This window comes from Rhipicephalus microplus, chromosome X (genome assembly GCF_043290135.1).
Source record: "Rhipicephalus microplus isolate Deutch F79 chromosome X, USDA_Rmic, whole genome shotgun sequence".
Lineage (NCBI taxonomy): Eukaryota > Metazoa > Arthropoda > Arachnida > Ixodida > Ixodidae > Rhipicephalus > Rhipicephalus microplus.
The window spans coordinates 215700026-215719485 of NC_134710.1; the positions used below are offsets into that span (position 1 = coordinate 215700026).

Consider the following 19460-nt stretch of genomic DNA (forward strand, 5'->3'; position numbering starts at 1 on the left):
TTCCCGCGCGCGCCGCCAGCGAAGCAGCCGGCGGATCGGCGCCATCTTGGGCTTGTTTTGAAGTTGGTTCCTTTGTGGGCGTTTTGCGGGCTCTCAAAATAGCGTAGCTCCAACACAATGACTGCCCTCCCCCGTTTTGCGAAGCCGTCTGCCGAACCGCTGATTGGCTAGAGCGCGCGCGCGCCGGCGAGCCCCCCCGTCTCGCGCTTACCATTGGCTGGCGCGGCAGCGCGGCCATGGTTGCTCGCTCTTTTTTTTTTTTTTTTTTGGTTTTGCTCCGTCGGCGCCTGCTCTCGTGCGTGTTATCTCGTCTGCTACCCGCTCGTGTACCGACGTCGCCGACGTATACGTCTTTCTGCACTTCGCCGGCATGGCTTGGGAAGCTCGCCTGAAGAAGAACACTCGTCAAGCTTTCGGCAGGAAATGAAAGCGAGCGTGGAATGCGCGGCAGAAGGGAGCGGCCTGCGCGCCGCCGAGAACGCCGGAGATGGCCGAGGCAGCGCATTCTGACGACAACGGGCTGTCGGAAATGCCTGTTATTGCGGAGGCAGCACATTCCAGAATCCTAGGGAGAGCTTCCAGACCCAGAATCCTAGTGAGAGCTTACACGCTACAATTTGGCAACAAGTCCCCAAGACCACCCATGCCTCACTGCGCAGCGTAGAAAGAGCAGTGGCTGAAGCCATCAGCCGCTTTAATCAGGGGGCCACGAAGAGCAATGAAGCAATAGCTGAGAAGCTAGGCTACAGTGCAGGAAATCTCTTCATGCGTCGTAGCCTTGAAAAGGATAAAACCAGGCTTCACAAATCGCGGAGGGAGCACCTGCAGAGCAGTTCAACAAAGGCAACACTTGCAAAGCGACATAGGCCTGCAAGAGACACTGCATACAGCCCTGGCATGCTGTAGAATTGTAAGGATGTCTGGGACAAAAATGTGTGTTTTACTTGAAATAGTGTTTTATGTATAAAAGGGCGATGTTTTTATATATAACATGTGTCTTCCTTTGGTTTTCAGTGCACTAGAACAGCCACAAAGTTGTAGACTGGGTTTCTTATACTGATTCAACGGCCAGTACACAGTTTTTAAATGAGCTGTGGCAAATATTTTGGGAAGGTGCATTGACACATTTGGTACAGCCATACTCACATAATGTAGAGCTATACAACGGTGCCATTTTTATTGCTCTAGCTTCACTTTAGCAAAAGTTACAGTTATTAGAAACTTTAAATGCGTTTTTCTCAGTTCGATGTTTTTGTGCACCACACTAAACCTTAGGGGTTTTTCTTATATGTTACTGTTGATTGAGAATGACAAACTTGGTATCATTTTATTTGTAATAACATTACCTATGGGGTGATGCTATTTTGATTACTCTAGAAGCATACTGTTAATTACAATTATGGATAGTAATGAGCGAAAATTGAACAGAATATCCATTGTAAGTGCTGGTCTGTTTTCTTATCTATATAATGCCTAAAAATTAATAAAAATAGCATCACCCCATACAGAAAGCCCTCAGCATTGGGGCTATGCATTTATTTTTTGCATCTGGCTTGATTAAGTTGCCAAAAAGCCCACAGCATAATTAATTAAATTACAGATGTTAATATCTTTTTATCCACTAAAGCTATTTCAGAAACAATTACATATTTGAAATCAGCATGAAAAACTGTCCAAGATGGTGAGGTTTCGTCAAGATTGAGCCAAAAATAGAAAAAAAATTCTAAAGACCCATGTCCCCCCTTAAGCGCAAACATTTTTTTTTTCCTTTTTCATTACAACAAAACCAAACATTGAAAAGAATTCATCACACTCATAGGCTCACAGCAGCTTCGACAGAGGAGCGGTGATGCTGTTCCTTTTCTATGGAAGAAAATTATTTTTGTCAAGCAGCAAGTGGTTTCATTAGTTCATAAAAACTTTGCTCATTCCCATCTGTAGCTGCATCATCCAGCCAGGCACAGCAGAATAAAAGCATGAGCCAGTGATGTAATCTTATAAGGGCTCTGTTCAGGGCTAGCCTGCTCTGCAATGGTACAGCACAAGGCGCGAAAGCATTGTACAGCGGTCCGCACTGCAAAGAGCGAAATTGTTGGAAATATTTTATTATATGTGTAAAGAGGTTTATTGGGCGAACCAAACGGGCAGGTGGGAGATTGGAGATAGCGACCGGACGAGAAAGATGGAGGAACTCGAGCGCCGATCTCGTGGTGCCTTACTCTGCGATGATGCTTGCTGTTCCCTTTTGTTGTCATCATTCCTTCATTATAATTGCCCCCGTCGAGAAAGATCAAGCCATCCTGGCGATCTAACAAGTGGGAACGAGCGGGTCATAGTATGGCTTCAAGCGGTCCACGTGAACAATATCGTGTCCACGCCGACGACGGTCACCGGGTGGCGTAAGCGGTTCAATGGCGTAATTGACGGGCGATGTGCGCTCTACCACGCGGTATGGGCCATGGTAATTTGAAAGTAGCTTGGTAGACAAACCAGGTGCACAGGGTGGTACATACAGCCATACAAGGGTTCCAGGGGCGAACTTGGCGGCAGGAGGGTGGTCGTCATCCCGGGCCTTTTTCTGGCGTTGCTGGTCAGCCGTAGTAAACTGCTTCACTAGTTGGCGGCATTCTTCGGCGTGACGGGCGGCTTCAGACACGGTCGTGCATTCAGATACATCTGGTGCGTATGGCAGCAAAGTGTCAATTGTGTGCGATGGTTGACGTCCGTATAGAAGGTAGAATGGAGAAAAGCCGGTGGTGACTTGGGTAGCGGTGTTGTACGCGTAGGTCGCAAACGGAAGAACCAGGTCCCAGTTCGTTTGGTCAGATGCCACATGCGTCGCGAGCATGTCACCCAGGGTCCGATTAAACCTCTCAGTCAGGCCATTCGTCTGAGGGTGGTAAGCAGTACTCATCCGGTGTACAATATGGCACTGACGGAGAAGTGCTTGGATTACGTCGGATAGAAATACACGGCCCCGGTCACTGGGGAGCTCGCGAGGAGGGCCGTGACGCAACACAAACCGATGGAGGATGAAAGATGCGACGTCGTGAGCGGTCGCCGTAGGAAGAGCAGTGGTTTCGGCGTACCGTGCCAGGTGATCTACAGCAACGATAGCCCACCGGTTACCTGCTGTGGTCAATGGCAGTGGTCCATAAAGGTCGATTCCGACGCGATCGAATGGGCGGTCAGGGCACGCAAGCGGCTGTAGTGGAGCTGCTCCTGCATTCGGTGGCTGTTTTCGTCGCTGACACTCGTGGCAGCCGCGAATAAACTGTCGAACAAAAGTAAACATCCCACGCCAGTAGTACCGCTTCCTTAAACGCTCGTAGGTCTTGAAGACACCGGCGTGAGCGCATTGCGGGTCGGAGTGAAATGATGCACAGATTGTAGAGCGCAGCTTTCGGGGAATAACGAGCAGCCACTTCCTGCCGTCTGGTGAGTAATTGCGCCCCGCCGCGGTGGTCTAGTGGCTAAGGCACTCGGCTGCTGACCCGCAGGGCGCGGGTTCGAATCCCGGCTGCGGCGGCTGCATTTCCGATGGAGGCGGAAATGTTGTAGGCCCGTGTGCTCAGATTTGGGTGCACGTTAAAGAACCCCAGGTGGTCTAAATTTCCGGAGCCCTCCACTACGGCGTCTCTCATAATCATATAGTGGTTTTGGGACGTTAAACCCCACGTATCAATCAATCTGGTGAGTAATTGCGCCGGTACAAGAGGCCACCTCGAATGGTGAAGTGCGAAGCCTGGCGTCGCATTTCTCAAGTGATGGGAAGTGTCAGTACCCCAGATAAGACGTCCAGAAGCGAAGTTATCCATGGATCGTCGCGCTGTGCAGAGGTCATTGTGTCGATGTCAAGAGCGGAGAGCACGTGTTCCATAGAAGAAATAGAGGCAGCCTCAGTCGACAGTGGTGATGGCGAGAGCGCATCAGCATCGGCATGTTGGCGGCCGTAACGGTACACGACGCGGATGTCATACTCTTGAAGTCGCAGAGCCCAACGAGCAAGGCGACCTGATGGATCCTTCAGCGACGACAACCAACATAAGGCATGATGGTGTGTAACTACAGCAAAGGTGCGGCCATATAAGTATGGGCGAAATTTCACAATTGCCCAAAGTATGGCTAAGCACTCTTTTTCGGTAACACTGTAGTTTAGCTCAGCCTTGTTGAGCGTTCTGCTGGCGTAGGTGACGACATATTCAGGGGATCCAGGCTTGCGTTGAGCGAGAACTGCACCGAGACCGACACCGCTGGCATCTGTATGGATTTCAGTTGCAGCCGTGGGATCATAGTGGCGCAATATAGGCGGTGATGTCAGGAGACGGCGAAGAGTGGTAAATGCGTGATCACATTCGGAAGACCATGATGAGATGTCGTCGGCACTGCTTAAAAGTTGGGTCAAAGGGGCAATTATGGAGGGAAAGTTGCGCACAAACCGACGAAAGTAGGAGCACAATCCTACGAAGCTGCGTAACTGTTTTACAGTCGTTTGTTTGGGGAATTCAGCAACAGCGCGTAGTTTAGCCGGGTCGGGAAGAACACCATCCTTTGATACAACGTGACCGAGAATGGTGAGCGTCCGAGCAGCGAAGTGGCATTTCTTGAGATTCAGTTGGAGCTGCGCATTCTTCAGACACGTGAGGACACGTTTCAGGCGTACAAGGTGTGTTGCGAAATCGGGTGCAAAGACGACGATATCGTCGAGGTAGCAGAGGCATATGTTCCATTTCAAACCCCGCAGAACCGAGTCCATCATGCGCTCGAATGTGACCGGCGCATTGCAGAGGCTGAAGGGCGTGACATTGAACTCATATAGCCCGTCCGGTGTCACGAATGCTGTTTTTGGACGATCACCATCTGCTAAGGGCACCTGCCAATACCCTGAACGCAAATCTAACGACGAAAAAAACTCGGCACCTTGTAAGCAATCAAGGGCGTCATCAATCCTGGGCAAAGGGTATACGTCTTTGCGAGTGATCTTATTTAAGCGCCTGTAATCAACGCAGAAGCGAATTGTACCATCCTTCTTCTTAACAAGAATGACAGGTGATGCCCATGGACTTTGGGAAGGTCGGATAACGTCGCGCTTGAGCATATCGTCAACGTGTTCGGTGATAACCTGACGTTTTGTGGTGGAAACACGGTATGGTTGCTGTCGTACTGGCGCGTTGGAACCTGTGTCGATGCAGTGGAAAAAACTGGGAGTTCGGCCAAGGGTAGGTTGAGCAACGTCAAAGGATTCACGAAACTGGTAGAGCAGCTGAAGGAGCTCAGAGCGTTCAGATGGCGATAGTCCGTCGGCAATCGATGAATCGAAAAGCTCGCAAGGTGGTATATTGGAAGGGTTGAGGGCACTGATGGCGTCGTAGTCACTGGAACAATCTGGCGACATGGTAAAAATTTGTTCTTTATCAATGGCATGCACGTGTCTAAGAGATTCACCTTGAAACAGTTCAACGGGATACGGAAGGGGATTGATGAGGCAAAGAGCACTGTTTCCTTCAGAAATATAGAGGGTTGAATAAGGCAGAAGAAGTGATCTTCGACTAAGGAAGAGGCTTGATGGCTCAAAGAATGCAGCTTCGTTCCTAATGCCGTCACAGAACACGGGGAGCAACACAGCTGCTGTCGGAGGAATTTCAGTGCCTTCTTTGACGACGAGTTTGTGTACGGCGGGCTGAATGCGGCTGGTTGGTTGGTCGTAAAACGGGAAAAGTTCAAGCTCCGATCTGCACAATCAATAACGGCATGGTTACGCGATAAAAAATCCCATCCAAGTATGATGTCGTGTGAGCATGACGAAAGGACAATAAACTCAACAGTGTAGTGGTCCTTCGCGATCATCAGTCGGACAGTACAGGCGGCTACAGGCTGAACCGGGTCCCCATTCGCTGTTTGCAAGGATATTATATTAAGAGGCGTCGTCACTTTTCGGAGCTTGCGGCAAAGTTTAGCGTCTATCACGGAAACGGCAGCACCAGTATCCACTCGAGCATATGCTCGAGTACCTTCTACAAAAACTTCGACAATACTCGACGGCAATGTCCGAGGACTTGAGCATTTCGACAGCGCAGTTCTTGCCTCCTGAACTGCAGCGGTTAGTTTCCCTCGTGTTCAGGAGCTGGCCGACGACGCATGGGTGACAGGGAGCGACGACGGGGTGAAGGTGAGCAACCAGACATAGTATGCAGACATTCCCGTGAAGACGAGCTTGACTGAGGGTCAGAATTTTCCAGACGGGATGGAGAAAGGTTCATGAAGCTGTTCTGTGTCCGGGCGTCTGTGTATCCCGGCACGCGACGACGGCAGTAACGGGCGATATGGCCAGGGCCGCCGCACGCAAAACAGATGGGCCGGTTATCGCGCGTTCTCCAAGTATTGGCGATGAGGAGTCGAGGCTGTGGTGGCAATGGGAGGAACCCAGGCGGTGGACGGCTGAGTTGGGGCTGAGGTATACGGCAGTCCCTGGAACGGCGGGGGGTGGTGTCGCTGCTGCCGCTTTAGTGCCTCAGCGTAAGTAAGAGGCGCGGTGACGGGGGGCTGCTGCAAGGGCACCGGCATAGCCTCGGAAATCTGCTCCGGGACCACATGTCGGAGCATGGGAGCCAATGGTGGTGGGTGTCGCAGTGGCTGTTGGTGCGAGAGCTCCTGGCGTTGAGTAAAAGGCAGCAGAGAAAGCTTCCGAGCCACTTCCTCTCGCACGAGGTCTTTCATTTGTGCGAGAAGGTTTGTCTGGTCAGTCATAGCGTCCAGTGTGGTCACTGGTTGGATTGTCTGGAATGAGCGTCGCGTCTGAGCTCGTTGCCTCCGCAATTCATCATAGCTTTGGCACAAAGTCACTACTTCTGCCACAGTGCTAGGAGACTTCGCGAGAAGCATCTGGAAAACGTCATCGTCGACGCCCTTCATAATGTGCTGTATCTTCGCACTCTCGCTCCTGGAAGCATCGACGCGCCGGCAGAGATCGATCACATCTTCTCTATATGATGTGAAAGTTTCACCTGGCTCCTGTGCCCGTGTGCGCAGACGTTGTTCGGCGCGTAGCTTCCGTAAAGCAGGACGACCAAAAACGGCACATATTGCCTTCTTGAAGGCGGACCAATTCGCGAACTCGGTTTCGTGGTTCGTTTATCACAGCTTGGCCACGTCGGTGTCATAAAAATTGACAGTGCCTAACTTAGCAGCGTCATCCCACCTGTTGGGTCCACTGACTTTCTCGTATGACGACAGCCAGTCCTCGACGTCCTGGTCTTCGGTGCCGGCAAAGATCGGGGGGTCTCGCTGATGAACCGGGCCGGGGCAAGCAGCGGCCGCGAGAGGTATTGTTTGTTGGGCAGCGTCAACTTGCATGGTCGACAGCAGGGTGCGGGATCGGAGTTCCAGGTTGTAGGCGATGTGGTTACCCCGCACCTCCACTAATTGTAAAGAGGTTTATTGGGCGAACCAAACGGGCAGGTGGGAGATTGGAGATAGCGACCGGACGAGAAAGATGGAGGAGCTCGAGCGCCGATCTCGTGGTGCCTTACTCTGCGATGATGCTTGCTGTTCCGTTTTGTTGTCATCATTCCTTCATTATATATGTAACATTTTCTCATAATATATTGATTCCCTCATAACATATTAACTGTGTGATTACTGTGGCCAAAGAAAACATCGCCTTAGTTGTTTGTTTCTCCATCGTGCAGCCAACATTGACCACTGTCGGAAGTTGGGGGGCTCAGCCCCCCTACCTCTTCTTAGTGGCGGTTGATACGCCTATGGCGCCTGAGGAAATCAGCCCCCCCCGGCTGATATGCCTATGGCGCCTGAGGACATCGCCCAACTTCCCCAACTTCTTGGAATGGTGAGCCATCTCGCTAGGTTCTTTCCTAACATCTTGGAGATTACGGCACCCCTGCGTGTTCTTCTGAGCAAGAAAACGGCGTGGGCATGGTACCCTGAACTGCCTTCAGCAAGCTCAAACAACTGCTGGTATCAGATAGGTGCATGGCCTAATATCATCTGTCCTATCCAACGTCGATTTCGGCGGATGCCAGTTCTTTTAGACTAAGAGCAGTCTTACTACAAACGCAACCTTCTGAAGATGACTGCCATGGAACAGAGGCACAGTCAGACAGAGAAGGAAGCTCTAGTGGCTACATGAGTAATGCGTAGGTTCAATGAGTTCATACGTGGCATACATTTTACTGTGGAAACGGATAATCAACCACTCGTCACTCTGTTCAGCAAAATGGAACTGCATATGCTCCCTTCCCGTGTTTTAAAGACTGCACCTCAAGCTGATGCACTACCAGTTCATCATGCAGTACATCCCAGGAAATCTACTGGCAACAACCCATGCTCTCTTGAGGATACCACCGAAGGTTTCTTCTCTCGACATGGTGGAATTGTTTGCAACAGACGCTAACAACGCATCCTCAACTTTGCCATTGAATCTGGATGACATGGAGAGAGTCCAAAGTATGGATGGCGAGTGCACATCTCTTATTAATGTAGCCCAACGAGGTTGGCCTCACAAGAAGCTGCCTCTACATTTGATGAAGTATACGGTGGTAGCTAACGCGATCACAGTCTGTGACGGTCTTCTGCTCAAAGGTCCCTGCATCATGGTTTCTACTTCCTTGAGACTAGCAGTCCTAAATCTGCTGCATTTCATTTCATTTATTTACCTTAGAGACTCCAGAGAGGTATTACATAAGGGGTGGTTATATAAACAAAAATTACAAGGTTTGTCGACGAATAAATCTTGTCATTTCTTCAATGAAGGCAGGTGAGGTAGTGATGGAAGTGATGTGTTGGGGAAGGACATTCCAGTATTTGGCTGTGCGGTGGAAAAAATTATGACGAGCAAGTGACAGTACGTGCACTTGGACGAGCAACGTTAAAAAAATGGCCTGTGTGCAGGCCATTTTGACCTTACTGCACGAAAATGACCTTACTGCACGATTTTGAACGAATTCTTTGGGATCACTCAGATAGATCTGATGAGGATTCCTAATAGGCGATGCATATTCGAGGCCTAAGCAATGTTTTACAAGCAAGTAATTTGACGTGTTGAGGAGCACTGCGAAGCTTACGTTTGAGAAATCCGAAAGTTTTGTTTGAAGAGGATGTGATGTTAGTCGCATGAGAGGACCAGTTGAGATTATGCATGATAGTAATGCCCAAATACTTGAATGAGGCAACATAGTCAATGGGGGTGTTGTCAATTGTGAAAGAAAGGATGTGATGAAAATTGACATGGATTTACATTTATGAAGATGTAAGGCCATGAATCACTCATCACACCACTTCTTAATGTTATTTAGGTCATTCTGCAATGAGATGTGGTTGTTATGATAGATCGATATATGACACAATCATCAGCATACATTTGAATGTTAAAGGATACATGCCATGGTAGATTTTTTATGTATAATAAATATAAGAAGGGACCTAAAACTGAACCCTGGGGGATGCCTGATGTTACTGGTAGAAATTTAGAAGCAATATTGTTAATAATGACAGATTGTGATTGGCTATGAAGAAACTTATTTATTCCTGTGAGGATGCTAGGGTGCATGTTTATCTGAGAAAGTTTTAATATTAATCTATTGTGCACTACTTTATCAAATGCCTTTGCAAATTCAAGAAAAATGACGTCAGTTACAATGTCACTATCAAGGTCTGAGTGGAAATCGTGCAGAAATGAGGCTTGTTGCGTGTCGAATGATAGATTCTTACGGAGACCGTGCTGTGACGGATGGAAAAAGTTATTGCTGTCAAGAAAATTTATAGCGTGTGTAAATATGAAGTGTTTCATGAATTTATAGCGTGTGAAAATATGAAGTGTTCCATGATTTTGCAAGGAATGCTAGTGATGGATATGGGGCGATAGTTTAATGGAGACTCACGGTTACCCGATTTGATGACTGGAATGACCTTGCTTTTTTTCCAGTCATCTGGAAGGGAGCCTAGTGATAATCATTGTGAGATCAACAAAGTTAGGTACATGGCAGATACGCACTTGGTGTTTTTTAATAGCCTTGAGGTGATTTCGTCTTAAGTGGTGGATAAGGATCTCTTTGATTGTCAATGAGTGTGGATGTTCCGGCCGGTGAAAAATTAATACCATACATAGGAGGCATCACATGGAGGGAGAGGCATGAGTGGTTCAGTTGTGAGAACAGACGCAAAATCAGAATTAAACAAGTTCGTACACTGTATGTCAGATAAAATTTCATAGTCCTTTGAAATTCTGATACCAGACGCTGATTTAGAGTTGATTGCTGGCCCGAATTTTTTAATGTTATTAATGGGGGGGTGGGGCATACGGGGCAGGTCTGAATGAAAAAAAAAAGGAATGTTACTGTTGTCGGATATCGACCAAGTAGGTGTGTTTAGCATCATAATACTATTTATTCCCGCAGTTGGGGCTTGGCAGGAATTTCTTTTTGTTCTCAAGTTTTTTTTAGTGCACTTGTGAACCGTGGCCGATTGCAATGAGGCTGGAGTGTGATGGTTGGTGTATACTGTGCTACAAGATTAGACAGTTTGCTTTAGGAGAGCCACCAGTTTTCATTCACGGAGCGACTTTCGAAGCCCGATTCAAATGATCGGTAGAATGCGTCTAATTCACTAATAATTGCGGAATAATTATTTTTCTCATATAAGTTTTCCAGTGTGTATAATGTTTCATGGGCAAAAAAGAGAAAACCGCATGAATTACTTTGTGGTCGCTTATTTCATTTCAATAACTCATGGATGACATGCTGTCTGGATGGGTAGTTAGTATCAAGTCAAGTTTCTTTGCAGTATCATCACTTACACGCGTGGGCTCCTTTACCATCTGTGATAAGTTGAAATTAAGGCAAAAGTCTAGGAAATACTCAACTCCTGCATTACCGATGCTTGAGCTAGAATAATCAATCCAGTCGATGTGTGGGTAGTTGAAGTCACTAAAAAGCAAGAAACACGCGTTTGGGTTTTTTTCGTTGTTGTTGTTGTTGTTAGGAAGGCCAAGATATTATTGAGCTCACCAGGGAAGTTCCCATTACTGTTGGCAGGATGTTAGCAGACAGCGACAAATAGTAGTTGTGGAGTAGCTCGACATATGAGCCATTCAAATTCCAGGTTCGTGGTCACGTGAACAGCGGAGCACTTATAAGCTGTTTTTTTATGGTGGTAAGAACAGCACCGCCTCGAGCACTCTGTCTGTCCTTGCAAAAAATATCAAAGTTTGGCAGTTCATGCATAACTTCACTGTCAGGAATTTCATTAGTAAGCCACGTTTATGTCAGAATAAGTAAATTACTTTCAGATACGACATCAACTACCTGTTCACATTTGCAAAGGAAGCTTGTAATATTAGTAAAAATAACAGATTGAAAAAGACTTTCGGGGAGCAGGCCTTGCATCTCGGGACGGATGGCAATGTCCGTGAAATAGCTATAATTCTTTAATTGATCGGGATGCTTCATAGAAAATATAGCGCTTTGATCCAATCAATAATGTTTTGTTGTGAAGAGAGAAAGGAGCTGCCTTTGATCTTTCAAAAGTGACAAGGTCTTGCCGCGTGTTCTGCACTTTTTAAAAAAAAAATCTTTGCCCACCCTGTAGGGAGTGTTTTCGAACTTACGGCTGTTTGACAAGATGGCTTGTTTGGTTTTAAAAAATAAAAGTTTCACAGTAATAGGCCAGTTACGACCAGAACAGTATCGACCAAGGCGATTGCTTACTCAATTTCCTTTGGCTCCAAGGAAAAATTTAATTTCTCGCGAGCGCCACGGTGACCACGGGCCATACGGAGGCGGCCGAAGAAGCCGCGATAGCCCTAGCAATCGCCACGGTGCCGAACGCTACAATCGTAATCAGCGACTCGCAGGCAGCAATCCGCGGCTTCGCGCGCGGCCGCGTCTCGCGGGAAGCGGCCCGCATCCTTAAGATGTGCGGTGATGGTGACTCAGCGTCGCGATCGCCACAACAAAATTTAACATTCTTCCTCCTTTGGACCCCGGCACACACCGATGTCCCGCTTCCGGGCAACGAGGCGGCCCACGCCGCGGCTCGAGGTCTCACTCGCCGAGCCGCGGCACATTCCGTGGCCGCCGCCTCCGCTCCCGTGAACGGGGCTTCTGATCTGCCGAATCGAGACACTTTGACAGACACGCAGCGACAACACAGACCACAATGGTCGTGGGGTGATCGTCTCATCACGTTCCGAGATATTACGCAACACTACAGACTGGAAAGGCGAAAGTTCCCGCCACCGCATGACAAATTAAACAGACACGATGCCGTAAGCTATCGCTTACTACAAACCCACTCTTACCCCAGCCCGGTCGTCTTACGCCACTGCTACCCGCACTTACACATTACCGATCTATGTAAAGCATGCGGGCACAGAGCAACGCTGCGCCACATGCTCTGGGAATGCGCCGATAACAATGGTCGAGAAACGGCCGTCGTTCGCGATGCGCCTATGGCGGCTGCCAATACCAGGCAACAGGAAGCCTCGAGCTCACTCGTTCCCGCCGCCGTCCCGTCTGCGGGAGCCGCGGGGGACCTTCTCCGTCGGCGACGCCGCCGCTGGGAGGCGGCGCTCAGAAGCTCGGAGCTCAACGACCAGCTCTGGGCTGTCCGGCAGGCCGAAGATGCCGCCCGAGTTCAGGGACTCAGCGCCGCCATCTGAGGCCACCAAGACCAAGCTGCCGGCCAAGTTCTAATAAAGTTTCCTCTCTCTCTCTCTCAGAACACAGCTGAATTACCAAGTCTTCAGACTGTGTAAATTAGTCAGATTTGTTAGTATCATTAATGCCATAAAATATCAAGCTACTACGTCGTGAACAGTTCTCCGCTTTATCAAGACGTGTTTCGAGAATTCAAACCTGACAAGCCGTTTCAGAGGTGTTGGTTTGCACTGTTCCGAGCTGCTGCCTCAAGGGCTCAATTTGCTTACAATTAATTTCCATATTTGTTCGGTGCCTGGTGAGTTCTCGCAGGGTGTTATTAGCTGCAAGTACAGTAAAATCTCATTAATTCAACCCCTCTTAATTTGGAATTTCGGTTAATTGGGCCACGGCATCTGGTCCTGTCCAAAATGCACATTGTTTTATGACTGAAAACTCTCATTAATTCAAACCAATTCGGCCGCGCTTCGGTTAATTCGAACGCCCGACGACGGTCAAGTTACGACAAGGAAGCAGCAGCAGATTCTGCCGGCCAAATCGATGGCCCACCGAAACAACTTTGGGATCGGATTGCGGCCTCTGAGATTCAAAACTTCGTCCATGAGTAGTACATCTCGGAGGCACAAAAAAAAAACAAAAAAAACATGGTGGTTTAAATAACCAAAATGGAAGGCAGTGCATCACTACTGTCATCGGCAACGGGCAACCTACGGATTTGCCTTTCTTTTTTTCTTGCGCGTCGAACACGTTTGCGTGACGGTTGAGTTGGATTGCTCACCTCTGGTTTGCTTTAAATTATTTATCTGCACATGGTAGTGACACATGGCAATTGTGACACATGGCACATGGCACATGGCACATAGCAATTGACAGCGATGTTGCTGAGGCCGGCACAGTAACCGACAGCGATATCGTCGCCAAGTCATGGACAGCGAAGAGGGGAATCGCTTGATGAGGCTGTAAGTGATGCTGACGACCGTCCACGCTACACTAGGCTGCGCATGCGTTGGCCGTTTTGGAGGACATATGCATGCTTTCCTCGGACAGTGTGCACGGACTAAGCCTTGTGCAGGAACTTCGCAAAATTGTGACTTCGTCGCACATTGTACCCGTGAAGCAAACCGCGATCAGACTTTTTTAAGAAATAAAAATCTGATGGTGTAGGAGACATTTTTCAACTGTTTTGTTCTTATTCACAATGATTCGTACCCTCGGTTAATAGGACATTGTCTCCGGTCCCGTGAAGATTGAATTATCGAGGTTTTACTGTACAGTCGACTATCATTAATTTAAACTTGAAGAGACCTCTGAATTTTGTTTGAATTATTAAGAAGTTTGAATTATCAGAAGTTCTAGGAGAGATGACACTGGGTGAAGTGTCACCACACATTATGATTAGGCATTGATTTTATCACATTTAAAAATTTTTGAAGTGTTCTTAAGCCCTAACTGCATGCAGTGAACAGAAAGGAGAGGTGTAAAGTCCACAAGTTTATTGGCCATTTACTGCTTATCAGACCTATTAAAGAAATCTTGAATTGCCAACTGCCTCACTGCTATAGGTATGTGCCTTCAGCACAAAGCTCTCTATACCAGTTGAAAAGCATCACAGTTTACCATGCATGTACTTCGTTTCCAACATTTGCTTACTAGTAAAGCCTTTTTCCTTGAAGGCCTCAAGTGCTTATTTTTCATTTTTAGATGGTCAGGATTATATAAGCACACAAATTTTTAAAAACTAGTAGTGGGAAAGCAGCAGATATTTTCTGGTATGGACCTGCAAAAAGTATGAATGAACCGAATGATGGAGGTTGAATTAAATGGTTTTTAAATGCATTGAAATAATAGAGGGCCAATCATAAAATTTAATTTTGTTTGAAAACGGCTTCAGGTGAAACCCTCAAAAAAACACGTGTCCTCTTTTCTTGAAGGAGAGGCCTCCACCCCAATCCCGCAATCAACCTGCATGGCCAACGACTACGAGTAGAGGCAGAGTACAAATTTCTAGGCCTGATTCTGGAATCAAAATTAACCTTTGTGCCACACATAAAACATATGAAAAACAAGTGCTTGAAAACTATGAACCTTTTAAAACTGCTGTCTCACTGTACGTGGGTAGTGACAAAAAAATGCCTGTTAAGCCTGCACAAGAGCCTTATTCGCAAACGTTTTGACTACAGTGCCATAACGTATCAGTCCACCTCATCAATTGTCTTAAAGATGCTGAATCCTGTCCACCATTCGGGCATTCGCCTCTCCACAGGTGCCTTCAGAACGAGCCCTGTAAAAAGTCTGTATGTGGAATCTGACGAATGGCCACTTCATTTGCAGAGAGCATGCCTATCATTCATGTATTTTTTAAATAATGAGCACCCCACGCACCCTACCATAAATGACTTGTCCAGCTCCACTCTCTTTCATAACCGTCCTCCAGTGAGACAGCCGTACTCACTGCGTGTAAAAGGCTTGTCACGGGAAATGGGCATCCCGCTTCAGCTCAACCTGATGCCTCCCGCAAAGGAGCTTCCACCATGGCATTGGCAGACTATCGAGTGTGATCTCTCCTTTGTACGGGTTACTAAACACGCACCACTCGCACACATACACACATACTTTCTTGAATTACAGCATGAATATTGCTACCCTGAACATTTCACTGAAGCTTCGAAATCGTATACTGGAGTGTCTTATGTGGTGATTGGCCCACCCTTTTGAGATGCCGGCGTTTTGCACCCACATACAAGTATTTTCACTGCAGAGGCGTGTGCCATATATTCTGCCATTAAGCACATTAGGCAATTAAAATTGCACAATTCAGTTATATACACAAATTTATTAGGTGTTGTAAAAGCATTGAAAATCCTTAAGAAACACAAAAACACTGTTATTCTGTCACTCTATTCACTGCTGTCTACCACTTACGCACTTAAACAGCATATTGTACTTTGCTGGGTGCCAGGACACCGTGAGATAAAAGGAAATGTACTGGCTGACAGTCTGGCTGCATCTGTCCAGGAGAGTGGGGCCAATGAATCAGTTTCTGTCCCTGCATTAGACCTCAAGCCGTTTATAAAGAAATTATTAAAAACACACTGGCAGCTCTTGTGGGATAGACAAACGGTAAATAAATTGCTTCTCATCAAGCTGCACCTTGGCACTTGGGTACCAGTGTCAGTCTTGCTACACTGAAGTCATACTTTGCAGAATGAGAATAGGACACACATACAGTATGCACGCTCACCTATTGTCCGGTGGTGACACACACCCATGTGGGAAAAATGCGGTGTACCACTTACTGCGCTTCACGTTCTCCTTCAATGCACTCATCTTGATTCCATCAGAGAAAAGCATTTTCCGTCTTATCGTCAACATTTCCCACTCCATCCTGCAATGTTTATAGGCAGTGAACCTCTTTTTAAATTATTCACTCCTCCGTTTTTTATATTCGTAGTTTTAGCATTATGTATACAGGCAATCGCAGCACGGCCTCTTGACTGAGGTCGCTCTTGCGGTAGTATTTTCAAAGAAAGCAAGTGCCTCCAGCCCTTTGGAAACTAAGGACTCCAAGAGGCACGCTTGCTATTATTCATCAGTTTTTGCCTTTCGCCACGGTGATAACTCAACGCCCATCGAACACCCATCACTTTATGCATGATGGAAAAATTTTATTTTTTGTATACTATATACATCTGCGTACACTGATCTTGCCTCGCTCTCATGATTTGAGTATGTACATTTTACCCGCCTCTAGTGCGTGGACTTTTAAGGCCCTTATACAGCCTTGTACCATATTCATTGTTCATATGTTCTTGCCTCATTACCTGGCGCTCTTTGGCCATCAAGTGGCCGTGTTAAAAAAACACCATATATTATCATGTAATCAACCGAAAGTATGAGTTATCAAAGTTTGAATTATCGTCAGTCTACTGTAGCTGTCTTTTTAGGTCTTGTATTTCGGAGAGAAGTTTAGATTGCCCGGTAGATAGTTTCTTCAGTTCTGCTAGCACCGCTGCTTAGTCAGTTCCTGGATTTTGCTCAACATCACCTAAGAGCAGCAACAGGAAACGTACAATAGCAATACATTCACCAATTAACAGATAAAAGCTCTGGGGGCTCGGCAGCAGTACCAAGAGGTAGTTCGTCATTCTTGTAGCGAATAAACTATGTGGTGAACTAACCTGCATGGTGAATAGCAACGGGTTAGTGAACATTATAGTGGCACAGCCACCGAGCCCACGAAGCGAGTGAAGCATATCCGGTGGTTTTATAGCTGCTCCTATGACGGCTGTCAATGCTGATGGTGCCTCCTAAGCTGGAACAAGGACAAGGGGCGGCGGGGCTCATACAGCATTCTCAGTCGAAGCGCTGATAACTGCCCCTCCAAAATCTGCCATGATTGTCGCAGGACTATTGCTTGCATGATCGCAAGGAGTAGATTGAATGGGCATGTGTGTTGAAGCGATGCCTACCGGGTCACGAAGGAGCATCAGGATGAAAGTCTCAGTTAACACCTGCATGGAGAATAGCAATGGGTTAGTGGACGTTCTAGCTGAGCCCACCAGTCATCAAGGTGCAAACCGGTGCAAAGCAAAAGTCGGAGATTCAGTAGTGGTCGGATATTGCCAAAGACATTGAGCATTGAGTCCATGGTAGTCCAATGTGAGCAGTGTGCACGCACTCGGATAAATGCAGCGGAACCGCTCATTTCCACGCCATTACCAGGTCGCTCATTGGAAGTTTTGGGTATGGATCTCTTTCACAGCAGCAAAGGACGAAAGTTTCTGCTTGTCGTGGATTATTACTCTCGCTTCCCTGAAGTTATTACCCTTCGATCGTCTACAGCTTATGCAGTCGTCGAGGTGCTCAAGAGCATATTTGCTCGACATGGTATCGCAGAAGTTGTGAGATCCGAAAACGGGCCACTGTTTTCTTTTCATGAGCTCAAGAAATTTGCTGACTCCTATGGTTTCACCCTCGTGACCAGCAGCCCCCATTTTTCTCAGTCCGACGAATAGGCTGAACAGATGGTTCGCACAGTCAAGGAACTTCTTGGCAAATCAAGCGACCCACATCTAGCCTTACTCAGCTACAGGAATACACCAGGGGTGAATGGCTTCAGCCCTGCTCGGCTCCTAATGGGGCGGCAAATCAGAACTTGTGTTCCGAAGATGAAATAGTTACTGCAGCCGTCTTGGCCTGCTAGAGACTCAGTGGGTGGCCGCTAGTGATGCGTCCTACCAAATGAAAGGCCAATGCAACTTAATCAGCATCATCGGGCTCGGCCGCTGCCTCTACTGGAGACGGGAGAACAAGTTTGGGTTCAACCTGAAGGAGTCCGAGCTACTGTATTAAGTGAGGGCCAACGACCTCGCTGTTACATTGTAGAGACGGACCAAGGTGCAGTTTTGCAGCGTAACCGGCAACATCTGTTGGGGTTCTCACAACAGTACCAGATAGATTCTGAAACTCCTACAGGCACAACGCAGGATGCTTTCCCTGCAAATTCGACGGCGAACATACTGTACACTGCAGCAAACTGATGTCGACTGTGATTCTTGTGACAATAGTGCTGTGAGAATGCGTAGTGGCCGCCGTGTAGTTCCCCAGCCCGTCTGAACTTGTGGTGTCACCTGTGTTAAAGGGGCCCTGCAACACTTTTGGAGCATGGTCAGAAAACGCTGCTAATCAGTAGTAGAGGCTTCCGACAAAACGCGAGCCAAATATTGTTGCGCAGCATGCGGCCTGGAATTAACAATAAATTATCAATGTCAGCTAAAAGTTGCTTTCTCTTATCTCGACATATCACGGAATATGCCCAAAAATCACACGTAGAAAGCCCATCTATCAGCCATTGCCCGATTTGAACATGGCGCGCTCGCTCATTACAGAGATCACCGCGAGAAGCCCCTACTTGTCCACACATGCGGGTGTGCTCACACTGAAATAGCTTTGGATTCGAAGAAAAAAAGTGCTCAAGGTCACGAGACGCACGTGAGGTTCTTCTGTGGCCCTACCATCCCACCCTGCTTAGCTTCCAGCGCTTTCGTCGGGGCGAGAGAAGAGAGAATGCAATTGCAGCATGCGATAAACCTTCGTAACTCTACTCGCAGTGGACGAATTCTTAAAATTTTTGCGGTGTTAAATTCGTGAGGCAATAAGCTCATCCAGTGAATTTATTCCATGGTTACTTGAAAAAGTGTTTAAGGGCCCTCTTAAAGCTATTTAGTGACGCCACCCGCGTTTGGAATTGGGATGGGTGTGCCTAAATAAAACACTTGGTTTTGTGACGCTCAAGAGTGTGGTTGCACCTGTTGTGTGTCTAGCTCCAACGCGTGTAGCGTCTCGGCCGGCCTCATGAACACAACAGTTACTAGTGAAAAACAGACTTCGTCGGTCTCAAGTTTGAACGAGTCTGAGTGATAGCATTTTGGGGCCTTCTAGCGTTTAACTACACAAAATTAGTGTCGAAAAAAATAAAACGCCAGAACAGTGCAGCTGGTTGTATTGCGTATTTATCAAGGCAAAGGTGCACCGCGATACACAATAAGAATTTCTATTTCGGAGATTCAAAATTGGGGGGGGGGGGCGGGGGGGGCGATCTATTCTGGTCCGACATATATTCTGATTTTTACGGTACTGGGGGCACACATTTGTAAAGCTTTCATGCACAGGTAGTTCTTACTGTATCTTATGATGTGGAAAAAATAAATGTTGCTGTTTCTGTGGAAATTTTACCAATGAAAGTGGGTTGTATGTTGTGGATAAAGCATTATTTTTATTTTATCTCGA

The 19460-nt window shown here is 47.3% G+C and overlaps 1 protein-coding gene and 1 long non-coding RNA gene across 3 annotated transcripts in view; one reads left to right on the top strand and one right to left on the bottom strand.

Moving 5' to 3' along the window:
* LOC119187392 (importin-4) overlaps nucleotides 1-19460 on the top strand; it is a 227334-nt gene that overhangs the window by 69807 nt on the left and 138067 nt on the right. The window lies entirely within an intron of this gene.
* LOC142775968 (uncharacterized) overlaps nucleotides 1-19460 on the bottom strand; it is a 34200-nt gene that overhangs the window by 10232 nt on the left and 4508 nt on the right. The window contains exon 2 of the long non-coding RNA XR_012887195.1: nucleotides 15913-16056. This is a non-coding gene — a long non-coding RNA (uncharacterized LOC142775968). The remainder of the gene's footprint in view (nucleotides 1-15912; nucleotides 16057-19460) is intronic.